Source organism: Talpa occidentalis, unplaced genomic scaffold (assembly GCF_014898055.3).
Source record: "Talpa occidentalis isolate TD23 unplaced genomic scaffold, MPIMG_talOcc4v2.1, whole genome shotgun sequence".
NCBI classification, from domain to species: Eukaryota; Metazoa; Chordata; class Mammalia; order Eulipotyphla; family Talpidae; genus Talpa; species Talpa occidentalis.
In genome coordinates, this window is record NW_026555331.1 from 42,276,643 (window position 1) to 42,295,259 (window position 18,617).

An 18,617-nucleotide genomic window follows, 5' to 3' on the forward strand; every position below is an offset into this window, starting at 1 on the left:
GTTGGGAATGCTCCTTATAAGGTACCCTTCCTTCAACTCCAGAACCTTATCTTCATCTTAGGCTGTGTTTTTACAATCCTCATATCTGATGTCTTCATATTTGTACCCTGCCACCACCAAAACCCCTATTCTGTCACCACACAAAGGCATAGTTGTACGAATTAATGCTCAAGTGAATCACAGAAATATATTATTCCCTATTGATATGTTCATGCAGAGTATCACTTGAAAAGCCCTGATTTAGTCCAATTATTTTATTATACAGGTGAAAAAATAGACATCCCAGGAAAGAAAATTATCTGCCCAAGGCCATGTACATAGTTAGTGGTAGAACAGAGATTAAATCCAGTTATTTTAATTCAGACTGGTATTAGATGACATTAATACCAGAGCCAGAGCCTTTCAGAGCCAGATGTGTTATAGCAACGATAATGGTCTTTATTATTTTTTTTAAAGATATATTTATTTATACAAGCACTGGGTACAGTCAGAAGCGCGGGAGGGTGAGAGAATTCACCAGAGCCAGAGCGGGGAGCAAGCAGGCAGAAAGACTGAAGTACACTGCTGAGGGGAGCAGCGGGCGGCAGGGGAGGTCTGTGCGCCATGTGGGACCCTCCTCCAGTGGCCGGGGAGCAGCCGGGATCGAACCAGCGTTCTAGAGGCTGAGGGCTGCTTTGCAACCCAGCACTCAACCGCTGCGCCACCGGGGAGCACCTATTAGGGTCTTCTTTCTTTCCCACTACCCTCCTTCACACACATATGAAAACACACAGGAAGAGAGATAAATGGTGCATATGCTTTCATTTTAAAAATAACCATAATTTATATTCTTTCTTAGTTAGACCTCATTGTGGGCATTACTAATAATTCAGTGTGCATGCTGCTTCCTTGAGGAATACCGAAGCTGCACACATGAATAGTTTGCAAAGCTAAACAGAGAAACACCATGAATTTTGGAAAAATATGAGCACACCTATCAAACTCAGTGAACATGCAAAATATAAAGTAAATTATGTGCATAGCTTGGAGCACCATTCAATCAAAATACTACAAGAACTAATTTAATTTCTCCAAAGAGTCTTCAAAAAAATTTAACAGCATATATAAAATACAAAATAAGGGAGGCTACATTTGTTCTTTCATCCTTTCCTTGATATTTTCAATACAACTCTGAAATTCAATATTTTAAAATATTTCCCACATTTAAACACAAGTTAGAGTCAAATACTGGTATCTTTTTGAGAAACTAGAAAAAATAATTATGAAAGAAAAGAAAATACTCTCTCAAGTTATATCCTTATTGCAGGAAAAAAACAGGCTCTAATGGTGTTTTTTTTTTTTTTCCTTGTGTGACATTAGACTTCCCAGCTAACCTCACTGAGTATGATACATTCTTCTATACTTCTATAAAGAACGCTAATGTCTATCTCATAAAAATATCAAATGATTAAATAATTTTATATATAATACTATTTGAAAACAAAAGGGGATAGACAAGTGATTTAGTTCAGCATAAAAAAAGACATTTAAAATCATTGACTGGGCCTCCCCAGTGGTGCAGTGGTTGAGCGCTGGGCTGAGAAGCTGCCCAGCCTCTGTAGCGCTGGTTCAATCCCTGGCCACCAGTGAGGGTCCCACATGGTGTGCAGACCTCTCCTGCTGCCCGCTGCTCCCCTCAGCAGTGTCCTCCATCTGTCTACCTGTTCTGCTCCCCGCTCTGACTCTGGTGAATTCTCTCACTCTCCCACGCTTCTGACTGTACCTAGTGCTTGTATAAATAAATAAATAAATCTTAAAAAAAAGAAAATCATTGATTTTGTCACAAGAGGGAGCCCATGTTTTTCAATAATTTAAACACTGCAAATAAAAGAAATGCAGATAATTTGATCATTACTAAATAAAAAGCTGCAAATTTTATACAACAATCCATTACTGATAATAAAACATAAATTATTATTATCAGTTATCTCCCCTCCATTTTAGTTTATCTGACCAGAAGATGAAAAAACATTTTTAAATTATTTAGTTCCAAACAAAGGCAGAAGTATAAATTGCAGGAAGTGAATAAAACATGTAATACAGTTTAAACATAAAAATTAAAAACTCAGGTATACTGTTTTGATAAAGTGCTATAAAGAATAGAGACCAATTATCTCACATACTATTCATCCATGCAATGTTTTGTTTTGTAGTTTTTATTTTAACTGTTTATTCACAAAAAGAAAAATAAAGTATAACATAAATTTCCATTCACCTGGCTTCCACTGGAAAAATGAAATTGGGTGGGTCTTCATCCATCAGCAATGAGACAGAAATTACATAATATGTTTGCCAAGGTGTGGTATGTTTTTCCCCCAGCTCATCAGAATCCATTCTCTACCACTTAGCTGGCACTGGGGCTCATTATTATCATCAAATTTGTGTTAGAATATAGAAATTAAAGCTCAACACAAGGACTGAGTGCTTCAAGAAACAAAAAATCAAAGATGTCCTTTGTTCAATAAATCAACTTAAAAAAACATTATGATAGTAAGGTTGTTGCTTCTCTCAGTCTCTGGTTCCTGTAGACACTGAAATTGTGATCATAGGGCATGACCCAAGAGCCTGCTCTGAGCCAACAGTGAACTATGGGTTTTGCATGTGGGAATTGGGATGAACATGTATGAAGTTCATGCATCCCAAGCTTTTCATCTGCAAGATTCCTAGCTTATGTTTTTACCGAGGCAATCAACCAGTTGTACCGCTCTCTGAGAAACCTCAGATTGTGACAGGACAGTTCCTAAAGGTTAAATGAAAGCAAAATTCTCTAGGACACGCTAGTCATTTTCCGTGTTTTCATTTTGGGATTTCCAGCTTACTAGGATCAATAATTCTTCCATTTAGATAGTTTTAGAGCAATACTCTCTCAAGTTATATCCTTATTGCAGGAAAAACCAGGCTCTAATGGTGTTTTTGTTTTTGTTTTTTTCCTGGTGTTGTATTAGACTTCTCAGCTAACCTCCTTGAGTATGAGTATGATACACTCTTCTATACTTGTATAAAGAATGCTAATGTCTATCTCATAAAAATTGCAGGAAAAAATAACCAACCAATATAGCAATCTAACATTGTTAGTTGCACTATACTAAGTACCTAGAAACATGACCATATTTGGCCATCACAACAGCTTTATAAGATAGAACTGCCCATTTACCTCCCCTTATAGATGAGAAAACTGACAGGCATTAGGTAAGGTCACAGCACAGAAGTGTCAGAACCAGCACCAAAAATCAGGCATTTTGATTCCACAAACTAATATTCCCTATCTTTGATCAATATACTATATTGACTCCAAATCAATAAGCGATAGGTAGATAAACATGTCTATATTTAGACATGCAACTACTCTCAAGACCAAACCCTGGTTGTTCCCTGCGATCCTCTGCTTTAATCTTCCCAACACAAAGCAACACATAGAACAACCCCTTCCCCGAGTCTGAATCCAAACACTCAGTTCACCACCTCCTCACCTCTTCAAATTCTGTCTCCTGTGACAGGAAAGTCTTCCAATTCATCAATCAGTGAAGCCCAGAAATTACTGACTTAACCTCTCCCCGTTTAACTGGGCCTCCCATGGAAAGTTTACCCAATGTTGAGTTTTAAGTACCTTACAGTTATGAACTGAGTGCTCACCAGTTTTGTGTCCTCAGAACTTTTTATAGTTCCTCTTATGAAAAAGGCAAACAAATAATGATTATGGTGTGAGAAATAAAGGGAAGAACAAATAATCAAAGGCCTATAAAGCTTTTGATACTGAGGAAAATAGATTCTATATGCAACATTTAAATTTGAAGCATTTAATTAGAATCAAATTGCAAGTGCTAAAATAAACTGATCCTAATTTAAAAACAGAGCAGCCATAAAATATTTTGTTACCACTTAAATTGAGCTATGCCATCACAACAATGTATATTTATAGTGTTTTTTCATATTTATTCAAAAATGAGTGTGGCAAGAAAATTTAAATTTTAAAAGAGTTTTGAAAATAAAAATCACATATTAGAAAAAAATCTTTTCCTGCATTTCTTTCTTCTTGCTTCTTTTGCTGCTAATATCCAAATGCTGAATATTGTTCCTTTTCATTTAAATTAGTGTTTTGAAATAGCATATAGTTTTTCTCATATTTTTACTTAGTTTTTGTTCAGTTCGATTTGAAATCATATTTTTCATTTAGGTAATATTGGTTTAAAACATTGTATATGATTTAGGGATACATGTTTACCACTTTTCAGATTTGTGTTATCACAACACATCCACCATCAAAGCACCATAGGCCTCCACGGTAGACAATTTGGACACATTATCCCTTTGCTTCCCAGCAACCACTCTCCCTCAATTTTATAGTCAGATTTCTAGAGTTTGTTTCTTTATATTCTACACACGAATGAAATTATCCAGTAATTTTTTTCTCCTTCTGACTTACTTTCCTCAGCAAATCCTTCTCATTCCATCCATGTTGACCCATTGTGTATATATATATACCACATCTTTTTAATTTATCATTGAGTACTATTTTATTGTGTAAATACATCCCATTTTCTTAATCCACTCATCTGTTGTTGGGCACTTAGTTTGTTTCCACTACCTGGTTATTGTAAATAGTGCTGCAATGAACACAGGAGTGCATGTACCCCTTTGAATTAATGTTTTGCATTCTTTGGATACTTAGGTGTAGAACTGCTGTATCATATGGTATGTTTTTTTATAACATTTTTGAGAAACCTGAGTTCATATTAAAATGGTGTACTGGGAAACACATGCATACCACAGGAGACAAACACTGAATATTCCTTGAACCAGAGAGGAATTTTTCTGTCAATTGGAAATTCTTGTTTGTGACTGAGCATAACAAAATCACACAAATGATTGTAAGACAATTCTATACATAAGAGCCAACAGTTTAAGAACGGTAGTCACAAGCGACAGCTTGCTTACTGGAAGAAAGGACCCATGTGGTATGAATTGCAAAGGGCAGTGAAGTGAGGAGCTAAATTAGAAGACATTAAACAAAAGCAACACACAACCCTGGATTTTAAAAATTCCAATATACTACTATGGATTTTTAAAATATTATTGCTATCTAATGAATCATAAAAAGAAATTATTTAAATGCCAGTTTAAAATGGCACAGATTGATTTTATTCAGTGTGATGCTCACTTCCTCTTTTTTCAGTTCTTCTATCCTCTGTAGTTCAACATTCTATGTATTCCATAGATGTGAAAATATTATTATCTGTGTTTAAGTGTTCTAAAACAAACTAGGAAAATAACTACTACTAATGTGGCATGCTCAAGAATGAAAGTAATCCCAAATCTCCAAATCTGACCTTTAAAACCTGTTTCCTGGGCCTCCCCGGTGGCGCAGCGGTTGAGCGCTGGGTTGCGAAGCTGCCCGCGGCCTCTGCGGCGCCGGTTCGATCCCCGGCTGCTCCCCAGCCACCGGAGGAGGATCCCACATGGTGCGCAGACCTCTCCTGCCACCCGCTGCTCCCCTCAGCAGTGTACTTCAGTCCTTCTGCCTGCTCTGCTCCCCGCTCTGGCTCTGGTGAATTCTCTCACCCTCCCGCGCTTCTGACTGTACCCAGTGCATGTATAAACAAAACAAACAAACAAATATAATAAATAAATAAATAAAAACATGCCTCTATTAAAAAAAAAAAAAAATGGACTGTCTTTAAAAAAAAAAAAAAAAAAAAAAAAAAAAAAACCTGTTTCCTCTCCTACTGCCTTAAGTCTTACCAATACTTTTTCAATCCATAATGACCAGTTTCCAAAATTTGCCCATTCAGTTGCTGGGCTGGAGTATGGTCTCTTTTCTATGTACACCTAGGTTTGGATTCAGAGACCCACCTCAGTAATTCCAATAAACTATGAACAACTTCAAGTCAGGGATGATTTCTTAGATAATGTTGAATCTTTAGAAAATTCACAGTGCTTTATAATGCCCATAAAAAATGAAAGTGAACAGACAATCTTTTCTACCTGAAAAGTATGAAGGAGAAAATGGGAAATTCTCTTGAAAGAAAATGTACAAGTTTTAATTCCAAGTTAGTTTGAAATAATTCTATACTTGAATATGCTTTTTATAAATACATTTTTTCTTATTAAAAATACTCACAACATATATAACATGAAAATTATATAACTGCTGCTCTATCACTATTAGAATTAAAACATTTTAACAAACAAAATTCATACAAAACTGAGTGATGGTAAAATATGATGCAATTTATTTCTGGTAAGAATATAAAATAGTTGGGCCTCCCTAGTGACACAAGGGGGTAAGCACCGCACTATGAAGCAATCCTCAGCCTCTGCAGCATGAGTTTGATCCCCGGCCCGGACAGTGAGAAACACACATGGCACAGCAGACCTCTCCTGTCTCGCCCACTGCTCCCCTCAGCAGTGTATTTCAGTCAATCTGCCTGTGCTGCACCCCACTCTGTCTCTGGTGAACCCTCTCACCCCCCGCATCTCTGGCCTGTACCCCAGCTCTTGTATGCATAAATAAATCTTTAAAAAAAAGAATATAAAATAGTAAAATTAGAGAAAAAAATATTACTGGAAACACACTTATCCCACTGCTAGAGAATTAACCAAGTTAAATGAAAACTATGTTCACCTAAAAATCAGCACATAGATATTTATAGTAAAGTCTTCGTTCATAATTGCCCAAACCTGGAGACAGTCCAAATATCCCTTAATTGAGAATGGATAATTTGTGGCACATTCATACAATAGAATATTCCTCAGCATAAAAATGCATGGATTATTGACACATGGAACAAAATGGATGAATCTCAAATGCTAAGTAAAAGAAGAAAGACTTAAAATTAGATACAGTATATTCATAGCATATCTACAGATGATATTATAAGACATTCTTGCAAAGGACAGAAAATGAATCAGTCTTTGCCAGGGGCTGGGGAATACAATTATGAGTACCTGAATTCTTGAGTGCTTGCCATGTACCAGTACTTAATTCAATGTCTCCAAACCAATATTGTATGAAGTAAAAACTACTTTTATCTTCTTCTATCAGAAGACACTGTAGTTTTTTAAAGAAGATGAATTCAAGAGCTTACTGTTAATCAGTTCATTATTTTTTATCTCTCAGGAGTGAGACATGTCAAGTTTTTAGATGTCATAAGAGAGATCACTATGACCTTGAAAAGTGTGCTTATAAAGTTATGAAAATAAATATCAATGGTATTGGCCAATTTAAGATTATAAATTATTGCTTACTTCAAACTAGTTCTAAAGTCATCTAATATCTTACAAATGAAATGCTGTAAGCATTTTCTTTCTTGTAAAGTTTCAAAGTTAAATTTCCACATTCTGTATATGATTTACCAACATAAAACAACACAACATGGTGATATGAGTTAATAAGTACAGGTGCCTTTGTGGTGGGTGTGGTGTCCTAACATACATCTCAGGAGGTGTGACCCTATACTTCTGAATCATATAATGCTGAAAATCAATATTACCTTTGAAAAAACAAAAGATTTTACATTAAAAAAAAAAGTGCTGCAATTTTTTAAAAAAACATTTCTATTATGCTACTGTACTGATTTAAATTTGTACCTAAAAGTAATTTTGACTGCAGATATACATTACACTAGTTTAAAAGGCTTGAAATTTCAGCTAATCAGTGAAGATTATTGGTATGCATGAGTGAAGGATTATCAAGTATAAATCCAGCATAGCCAATGGAATGATTTAATTACAAAGAAATTCAAATACTAGCACATTTGTCTTAAGTATGGCCATAAGAATCTGACAAGCTATTAAATTTAGTTGAGTAAAATGCTTGTATTATCATCTATGTCTTAATTATTAAAAGCAGAATCGGGGTTCAATGGAAGTGATAGTCAGAATAAAATCGCATCTATATTAAAAATTGGCTTTCAAGATGCAGAAAATCCTTTAAACAACTACAAATGACACAAACAGCTTACAGGAACAAGAATCACTCTAAAAGGATGCTATTAAAAACTAACATGATGCATACATCAGAATGAGTATTGAAAGTTATTACATAGTGCAACTGCTTGTATTATACATGCTAGGCTTGAAATAAACATTTCATAGAGTTGTCAACTTCTAGACACATCAAGGGATGTCATAAAACAGGGTCATTGGGGAAAGAACAGTAAAGGAAAAGGAGCAAACTGGGATAAAAATGACTCCTAAGAAAACTGGAAGAACATTACTAATCCACAGCAAGCATACTCTAGAGAGGAAAGCAGTCTCTTCATCTAATCCAGCCTCTCCCTTCAGAAGACCTGAAAGGAAGTGATTCTGGGGAATACTGCACATGCTGGGCACAAGAAGACTGGATTCTGGACTTAAGTTTATTGATAGTTTTCAAGGGTGAAAGAAAAGGCTAATTCTAGAACTAAGAACTTATAGGCTTTCAGGAAGACAGGCTGGTCTCTGCTTATATGCTGAGTGTGGTAGTGATATCCAGTTTCTGGGAAACAAGAAAAATGCAGAGTCTGTGATACATAGAGACAAAAATGATATAATCTAAGTAAATCAACTCGTGATCCAATCTCGTTATACTGTGGGCATTATAAAGTATTTGTGGCACATAACTAATTTAGTTATATTGATGTATTTATCTGGAGTGCATTACAGTTCTTCCTGAATAAGAAGTTTTATTATATTTTCTTTGATATTTTTGAAAACTACACAATATTTAATTTCTAGATAAAGTATATGTGAATTGATATACTTAGCACCATAAATTTTCACTTTAAGAAAAAATTTCATCCAGAATTTCTAACATCTCTATCAACAACAGAGTGATAATGTTATGTGTAAGATGGTTTTAGAGAAGAACAGAATCATATCCGCTCTCACATACAGAAATAAATTTGAATTTTACATAGCTATGAATGCTAATAACTGTGTAGGCTACTACATTGCAGCACCAAGAGAAATTATCACAGATTCCTAGAATCACAGAATCCTACACATCAAAGAATGTTAAGCTTTCTTTTTTCATGCTAGCTTTTTCTCTTACTCTTCCAAGCTCCTCAAATAGAGACAGTGTCTCCTTTAAAATACGAATGCATTTTCATTCCATCTAAAACCTGATTGGGTCAATTGAAAAGGTGATATCATTCTTGAAATAGCTGGATTAGAGTCCTCAGAATACCAGTTTATCTCCCTCCCTTTCATTACTTTTGAGACATTATTACTTAAAATAATAGATTATTATCCTGAAATCAAAAGAAATATTCCAAGTTTGGGCATATTCTAACAAAACAAACATCAATGAAAACAAAATTTCATGTATTTCAACCATATTAAATATATATATTCTTTTCTTACCTTAAGGTAATTAGCACATAAACAATTCTATTGCTAATATACTTTGACTTTTGTTGGAATGCTAACATTTTTCGCTTTGCTTTTTTTTTTTAAAGAAATGTAAACTTCCCCTATCAATACTTGCACTTTAAGAGAAAACTCTGAATACTTCACAGGGTTTTCTAATTAGGTAGGTCATCAGTTAAAACTCTGTATAGTCACAAGCTATTTCATGCCTTCTATGTGGAGCTAAATTTTGTGTCCCCAAATTTCCCATTGAAGTCTTAAGCCTCAGGACAGCACAATGTGACTATATTTGGGGATAAGGTCTTTCATGACATAATGAAGTTGAGTTAAGGTTATTAGTGTGGGCTTCAATCCAATATGATTGGTATCCTTATAAGAAGAGTTGATTAAGATACAGACCTGAACAAAGGAAAACCAAGTGAAACAAAGAACAAGACTGTCACCTAAAGCTAAGAAAAGAGGCCTCAGTAGAAACCATTAGAATATTTGCCTTACAACTATGAGGTAATATATTTCTGTTATTTTTAGCTAGCCAGCCTATGGTATTATGTTATGGCAGTCCTGCAGAGGAATATACCTTCCACAATTCTCTCCTTGAGAATATACTATTAATCTGAACCATAAAGGTTTCCACATATCAATGTCTGATGTGAACATAACAGATTAAAAAAAATCAATCTTGTCATGGTATAAAATTTGAAAAAAAGATCAACATTCACTATGCATGAACATTATCTTGCTTCAGGTGGTAGGTATTTTAGAACAGTATAAAATAGCATACGTCTGTACTTTGAGAAACAAATTTTCATCCAAGATATGCATCATCTTTACCAATAACAGAGTGATAACATTGCAGCTACACTAGATATTTTTTAAGGAAAGGAATCACATCCCTTTTCACAAAAGAAATACATTCAAATTACATATAATTATGAATCCTAATATCTATGCAGTCTACTAAACTCTGATAGAAATAATCACAGATTGCTAAAATTATACTTTCCTCTATCAAAATAAATGTTGCAAAGTATACTTATTCACTTCAAACATTACCTAATCTGTGCCCTCTAAGAACTTACATCTAAATTACAAAAGAAAAAGACATGTGACATTAAAAAATAAATACTACACAATAGTGAAAACTTAAGGATTAACCTGAGTGTCACAAATTGTAAGTGTTGTAAGAATTTTGAATGGCAAGTTATGAATACATTTACTACTTGGTGGACGGGAAAAGAAGCACCTATGTGCTTTACATTATATATAAAGGTTTTAAAAAATAGAACATTCCTATACATTTTAAATTTAGGAATCGATAAGCACAGATTCCTATACTTCCCATAAGCACAGATTCCTATACTACTCACTTTTATAAAGATATGGATAAATACTTACTGAATGTTTATTAATACCTGACACTTTTCTCACAATTATAATTAATGTAAATGTAAGTACAAAATATGTATTAATATTTTATATTAGTTTCCTAAAGCTACCATAATAAAAGACCAAAATTAACTAGGTGGTTTAAGGCAGAACCTATTGTCTCATAATTCTGGAGGGTACAAACCTAAAATCAATATGTTATCGGGGCCATTCTCTCTCTGAGACTCTGGATAGAGTCCTTTTTTTGCCTCTTTTGAGCTTCTGGTGGTAGCCCGATTCCTAGCTGTTTCTTTGCTTGTATCACTACAGCTCCATCTTTACATGGTGTTTTCCTTTATATGTTCACACCTTATTAGGACTCCAGTTATTGCACTAGGACTGCACTCCAATATGACCTCATCTTAACTTATTACCTCAGCAATGACTCTATTCCCAAGGAAAGACATAATGTAAGATACTAGGAGTTAGGATTTCAACATATTACTTTTGGAGACAATTTCATGCATATAGAGATAGGTTTATTTTATTAAGTGACACAAGACCATATTTATTTATTTTTCTTAGATTATTGTTCATTTTTGTATAATATTTGATTGCTCCCCCCTTTTGTGGTAATCATAAATCTCCCGCCACTATGACTATATTTAATGATCACTTAATGTGGCAATACAACTGAAGGTTGTGGTGGTGGAGGTGGGATGTATGAGCCATGACACACCCTACCATGGCACTCCCTATCAGCACCTCTCCCTTGGCTAGGACCTCATATTGTCCCTTTTTGGAGCCTCTCAGCAGGATGGGAACAGCAGAGCAGGATGGATGGATGAATGGAGAGATGACAGATAGGTAGTCAGACAAATACATAGATATATTGATATTCAAAAAAGAAATTTAGTATTCTATATATGGCAGGAGTCAGCATAGTATACTAATTGAGTCTAAGGTACATTAACTTGTGGACTCAAAATCCTGGTTTCCAACAATGCTTACACCTCCCTGTATTCTGAACACTCATTGTGCCTGTCAGTTTTCACATCTGTGAAGGGAGGTGGTCTAGTAGACACAGCTTCTAAGTCTGCTGTGCCTGTAAAAATAATGAGATATCATGGACAGATTGCTAAGTACTTAGTACATGTCAATTGCCATTATAACATTACTACACTGAAAGGTTTATTCTCCTTGCAATTTTTATGAGATGGGGAGTAATGCCCAACTTTACAGAAGAAAAACTCAGACCCAGAGATAACAAACCCAACATAACATAGCAAGTAAATGAAACAAGCTGAATGACTCAAGCTCACTCACTATCTCCTATTACAGTAATGTCTGGATGGCGCAGAAGGCACCATCCCAGCCCAGGGAACACGCAAGTAAGTGTGATTAGCTCTAGTTCGAAGAAGGGTACCTTAAAGGTGCATATTCCTCATCAACATAATCTGTTTTGAAATTTAGTAAGGAATTTGCATATTTTTTACTCATATAATCTGAAATTATAGTGAGGATAGTTTTATTTTTATTTTTTTTAAAGATTTATTTATTTATATAAGCACTGTGTATGGTCAGAAGCGCGGGAGGGTGAGAGAATTCACCAGAGCCAAAGCAGGGAACAGAACAGGAAGACTGACGAAACACAATGCTGAGGGGAGTAGCGGGCAGCAGGAGAGGTCTGTATCCCAGATTTGCAACCCAGCACTCAACCACTGCACCACTGGGGAGGTCCCCGGACAGTTTTAAATAATGCCCATAATGTTAAAAATTAAAAACTCCTATTGATACTTTTATTTGAACATTTGTGTCTTGTGCTACACATTTTTATAAATAGCATGGCTTTTTCTGTAAGTAAATGATTTTGACTTTTTACCTCAGAATATTTTTTGATAAACAACAAAGTACAAACATATTCTTTGATACAAAGACAACATTGTATTTGAATGTTTGCTTCAAATGTATAACTCATTAATGCTGGATTTTATACATGCAAACCCTGACTTGAAATAACAGTTCACAGGTAAAATATACCACTTTTAATTTTTAAAACTTCCTTCCTGAAAGTATGTTCATGAAATAATTTCAAATTTTACACTAGAGTAAACCACTGACACTCACTGGTTTTCTCACAGTGGTTCTTATTGTCTCTGTAAAGCAAGGTCTCAGATCAAGAATAAGAATACTTTTCTAGTCATGGCACATTATCACTTTGTAAGTGACTTTCCTTCCTCTCTGTGAACAAAAAGGAAAGTACATTTGCATTGAACTTAACAACAAAGTATAGAAATAAAAGAATCTCGAGATGGCAATGAATATTCCCCAAAGACATAGTGTCTTCAAATATAACTAATGCTTAAAATATATGACTGCATGATAGAGGGGAAAAAAGCCTTTTAAATCAGATAGAACAGGATTGAAATTTTAGCAATGGTGTTTTATCACCATCTGGATTTCTCATTCTCTTATTATAACATAAAGAACGGTTATCATGAAGAATATATTCTACATATGATTATGATACCTACTAAATTGCTTAGTATAGAGTATGCACTCAACAAATGCTGCTCTTCTGTGGCAAATTTAACAAGGATAAGTAAAACATTTATATAGTATTCCTCCACAAAATATGGGGCAATTTTCATAGTGAATCTTTCTGCAAACCTGAGTTCTATCTTGTTTTCTGCTGCTTCCCTTAGAACATAATGATAAAGTCTGGGGAAGGACTAATATATGAAATTACCTGAAGGTAAAATTTCTGCCAATGTTTATGCTGTGCAAGAATAGTCAGCCAGTCTTATTAAAATATGGTTAGGGGACATGTGTTAAACTCTATTTGTCTAGCAAATACAATGGTTTGCTCATAATTGCTGATACGGAATTCATCTGGAGATTGAAAATATTAATACATAGCCTGACCCCACCACCTCTTTCTTACTCCTAAGCCTCCCTTAGCATATCAAAATATATTTTAAATGTTTACTGTGTGCCAGCAAGTCCATTTACATGAAAAGTCAGAATACAGGAATCTTCTAACATTTCCAGAATGGCAAGTCTACTACCTCAGTGTACACATGTGAAACAAACTAAAAATAGAGAGGTAGATCTGTCAACATCTATTTTTCTTACAGACATATAATGTAGCCTTTGGGGAAATTTTTTTCTCTAAAAGCATTTAAAAGGCCTCATTTATTTCAGTCCTCATTTAAGCTCTTGGTCCAAAATGCATTGGGATTTTATTCAACAAAGGAATAAAGATCAAAACTACAGCTACAATATCAGGTTTTTAAAGATGTCAAATCTCAACAGCACTAAACCAGTCTTTCTTTGTTCCTTATGTTATTCTTATTTTGTAAGTACTCAAACAGCCTGCGCAATTCTTCACTGCTTCTTTTCTGCAATGATTTCCTTTTCAATGATTTAAGCAGTCTATTCTCAAAAGCAATGCTCAAAAATCCAATTACCATTCCAACACCATGCTTTTGTAAGCCCCGAGCATTAAACCATAGAATATGCTTCTTCTTTGCCCCTTCCTTCTACCTCTCACTCAGGCACTCTACATTTTCCTAGCAAAAAGGGCTTTGGTTTTGTTTCCCTTTGCGTGGCTTTCCTTGGATAAAGAAAAGTGACCATAAATTACCTGAAAACAAACAGAAAAAAACCCTATAAATCTTTCATGTGAAATTAAGTACAACAAAATGTACAGAAGGAGAAAAACTAACAATAGGAAATTTCTCCCTTAAAATAGTGCTTAAGTCTGTCCTAACTTAAAGGTGGTTTATAAATTATAAACTGTAACATATTAGGAGGCATAACTTACCATTTCTTTCACATTTAACTTCCAGTTTATCAACTAAATTAGGAGACTTAAAGTAGAGGGACGATGATAATTATAAAGTGCTTTCTTCCTGAGTTCCCTCCTCCCTTGAATATATGTGTATGTGTGTGTATGTGTGGCTTTGTGCTTATGAGCATGTATTTGTGGGCAAATAAAGTTAAAGGACAGAAAAAGATAGAGATACTATGGTAAGATTTCCAATTTAATTTCTGGAAGCAATAGCAAAAACATTGACAAAGGGTCAGGGAAAGAGACCAATCTTTAACTGGATTAAGGTTGACTAAATCCATTCAAAACAAAAACTCTGTATTAAGATTTTATTCACCCAAAAGCCCTTTCTGGTCAGTTACTCACTAAAAAGACAAAGTAATATAAATCATCTAACTCTAAATCTGAATTGAAACCGTGTTATAGTCCATGTTTGAATGAAGCCAAGATAAAGGTAGAACTGCTTAGAAGTTATAGGAATTTTATGAACGTATAATAAAAAGTCTTTATGATTAATGGTCACCTGACTACTTGAAAATCATTTTATTCTAACATTAGCTTTTGCAAAGAAATGTATTTTTAAAAAGGAAACTATAATTAATAAAGTGAATATATTCTATATAACTTTCATTTAAAAATAACTTTAATATAAACAAAATGTTTTGAAGCACTCTGTTTGCATAGCTGTGTGTGTACATGTGTATACACAGGAAGAATGTACATACACATTCTGTATGTATACACAGATAGAAAGGTATATGCAGAGTAGAGAGAGAACAAGGGAAGAAATATAATACCTAGACAGAAGCATCAGATATGCAAAGGCAGAGAACAGAAAATACTAGAATATTGACTTTGATTGGTCTTTTGTTTTATGTGAGCATGTTTGCACATCATTCTATAGGTCAATGTTTTCTCAATATGTGACTCTTGGAGCAGAAGCAATAGAGAAACCCAAAATGCCTAATTAAAATGCAGAACACTGGGGCAAGTTCAGAATCCAAATGCATAGAATGAAATCCAGAAATCATTTTACCACATTCTCCAGATGCTTATATAGAGGTTTAAATTTGAGAGTCTCACTTAGGTAAAGTATCATAGGAACTCTGTAGTTTTGCTTTATGAAAAGAAGACTCTGGAGTCTGAGGAAAATGGAAAGAAGGGGTTGAGGCAAAAGGCTGGAAGCCTAGTAGAGAGGTTATTTAAATGACTAAGGCAAATGATATGTGGTGTGTTAAAATGCCATTTAACACTAATACCTTTTAACATTCAGTCTTCTGCCATGCACAATTTGCTACTTTCCGATTTGAATAAAGTTAAATCCCTCTTTAGTTTTTACTTATTTTAGTGAACAGACCTTCAAAGGTAGTAAAATGGCTTTGGATCTCAGTTCAATAAGCTATTTGAGGGATTTTTCTGCTTACGTGGAAACAAATATCCCAGATTTCTTTATATTACAGATAGTATCTACACTTTATTTCCTAGTTTCAGTGCCCAAATATGCTGGACAGATGTTCTGATGGCAACAGCCAAATAAAGCTTTCTTTGTCATATCAAGCTCTGTCAATTGCTGACATTACTCTTCAAATACCTGCTACACATACACATACACACAGATATAGACACACATATAAAAATCTTGTGTCCTAACAATTGCTGCTGTAATTGGATCTCATTGTTGAATTGATCAGTCTCTAGAGATCCTCTGGAGTGACAAGCTTCCAGTAGAGTCAGGGTAGGATATCAAGTCTGATAATTTGCTGGAGAAAAAGTTTAGAATTGCTGTTTTGCAAAATTAGGTAAGAAGCTTCTTAAAACCAAGTAAAAATTAAGATCATAAATGTGTAAAACAGTAATAGATCTCTCAGCTAAGGACTAGAAAAGCAAGTTGTTAGTTATTAGAGCAATGTAGATCTCAATGCAAGGTCCTCCATGAATCTAAGAGAGGGCCAAAAGAATAAAACATAGCCTGACTGAAAAGCAGTAACTACACAGCTAAAGGGAGCTGGACTGCAAATCTAGACAGCAGCAATGGTAGTTGAGTTGCTCACACTGTCTTCTTTGTGCCTTATCATTTTTTATATGTGGAGCTGTAGAGAAAGAAAGTGCTTTCTTTCTTTTCAGAGATGGCTGTAAAGGAAAAAACACATTTTCTTGTGCTCCACCCAAGGAAGTAGAAACTATTAAGAAGGCACTGAGACAATGTAAGGAAGCTGTACTTAAGACTGAAAAGAGGTTCCAAGTGATAAAATGAAAAGAAGGTAAAAGCACTGTGAGATAGTTGAGAGTTGAGAAGCGGGAGAGTAGTTCCTGGAGGGAAAGAGAAAGACACTGAATCAACTGAATTTAGGGACCTTAATGGAATTACATTAAACTTTGAAAGTAAATTCAGGGTCCAAGTAAAGACAAGTTTTATCTAAGTACTAAATTTGGAGTTTATAGACAATTGCATTTTAGCAACAGAATGATTCATTTCTATTGAGGGAAAAAGGCTTGCGGTCAGAATTTTTCCTCCTACTAAATTAATCCTACTCAAATACCCGCAGTCTGAATAGCATACAAATTAAGTTATCATTAATAAGTCATAACACTAGGTAACATTTATTGAGTGCGTATGTGCCAAGCGCTGTGCTGTGTGTTTGATAGGACCACATCTTTTCATTCCAAAAGCAGTCTTTACTATTACCTCTATTTCATAGACAAAGTGACAGATGTACAGATGTTAAATAATGTGCTCAAAGTTCTGTAATCAGTAAATGACAGAGTCTGAATTCAAACCCAGTCAATTGACTCCAGAGTCCATATTTTTAACCACAACACTGAATGAGAATGCCTATGTCAGATGCTATAGATCTTGTCAAGTGTGAGTACTTGGGGACTTCAATCAGAATATGAAGAGGTCAGCAATTACTGTGTGCCAGGAAAAGCAGGTGATGCATTACAGAATGAATTTGTAGTCTCATGTTTCCTTTAAGTTGTCTGATCATCTCCTGTTTAACCACTTAGGGAGAAAAGAGAACTTGTATCTTTGGGAGGGTGGTTTTATGGAGCACCAAAAAAAAAAAAAAAAAAAGAAACCAGAATAGAGAAGCAAAATTCTCAGCTTTGATGCCCAAAAGTAGGATTTCTGAGACAACAGAATTTAAAATGAAATTGCTAGGGTTTTAATATTTTCACAGTTGAAATGTATTAGGGGTTTTCTGGAATAGGAAAGAGAATTAGAGAGGTAAGAAATATAAGGACCTTCATCTTAACTGTCTTCTCTTAAGAAGGAATGGGGATATTTATTATTTTTTTAAAGATTTATTTTATTTATTTATGCATACAAGAACTGGGGTGTAGGCCAGAGGTGAAGGGGGTGAGAGGATTCACCAGAGAGAGTGGGGAGCAGACCAGGCAGATCTATTGAAATACACTGCTGAGGGGAGCAGTGGGCAAGACAGGAGAGGTCTGCTGTGTCATATGCGGGTTAGCATCCTGGCTGGGGCTTGAACTCAGGCCATGGCAGTTATAGCATTGAGACTTAACCCCTGTGCAACCAGGCAGGCCTGGCATTAGGATATTTAAATGGAGAGAATCAGCATAGAGGGAATCCAAATCCCTTTCCCAACTTGATACAGAAAGTTAGCAATCTCACACTGCCCTGCTCAACCATCCAGTGATGCTAATAGAGATGATTATTGTCTCAGTAAAGAGGAAGATGACAAATTTCATCCATTAGAAAAGCATGGCATAGAACAAAAAAGGCAATGGAGGGCTGGGTGTCTCCACCTGATTTTATGATATTGTGTTACCCTCACCCTGAATTTTGTTATAACCAAAGAGAAAAGTAGTGTTACCATCAAAAGAAAATAGTCCATGCTCTACAAGATGTGTTTCTAGCCTTTTTCTCCATCTACCAAACTCTGCCAAGGAGTCTAATTTGCACTTTCCAATTTCCATTCTTCGAAGACAGCCCTGCCTTGCCAAAGTAGGCCTTGGGCCCTCAGACATAAATAATTAAGAAGAAAGACTTTTCATGTTTTTGGAATAC

General features: G+C 35.1%; 1 protein-coding gene across 13 annotated transcripts in view; it reads right to left on the minus strand.

Annotated features, from left to right (window-relative positions):
- The window catches only part of RALYL (RALY RNA binding protein like), a 610,187-nt gene that overhangs the window by 386,586 nt on the left and 204,984 nt on the right, over nucleotides 1-18,617 (minus strand). The window lies entirely within an intron of this gene.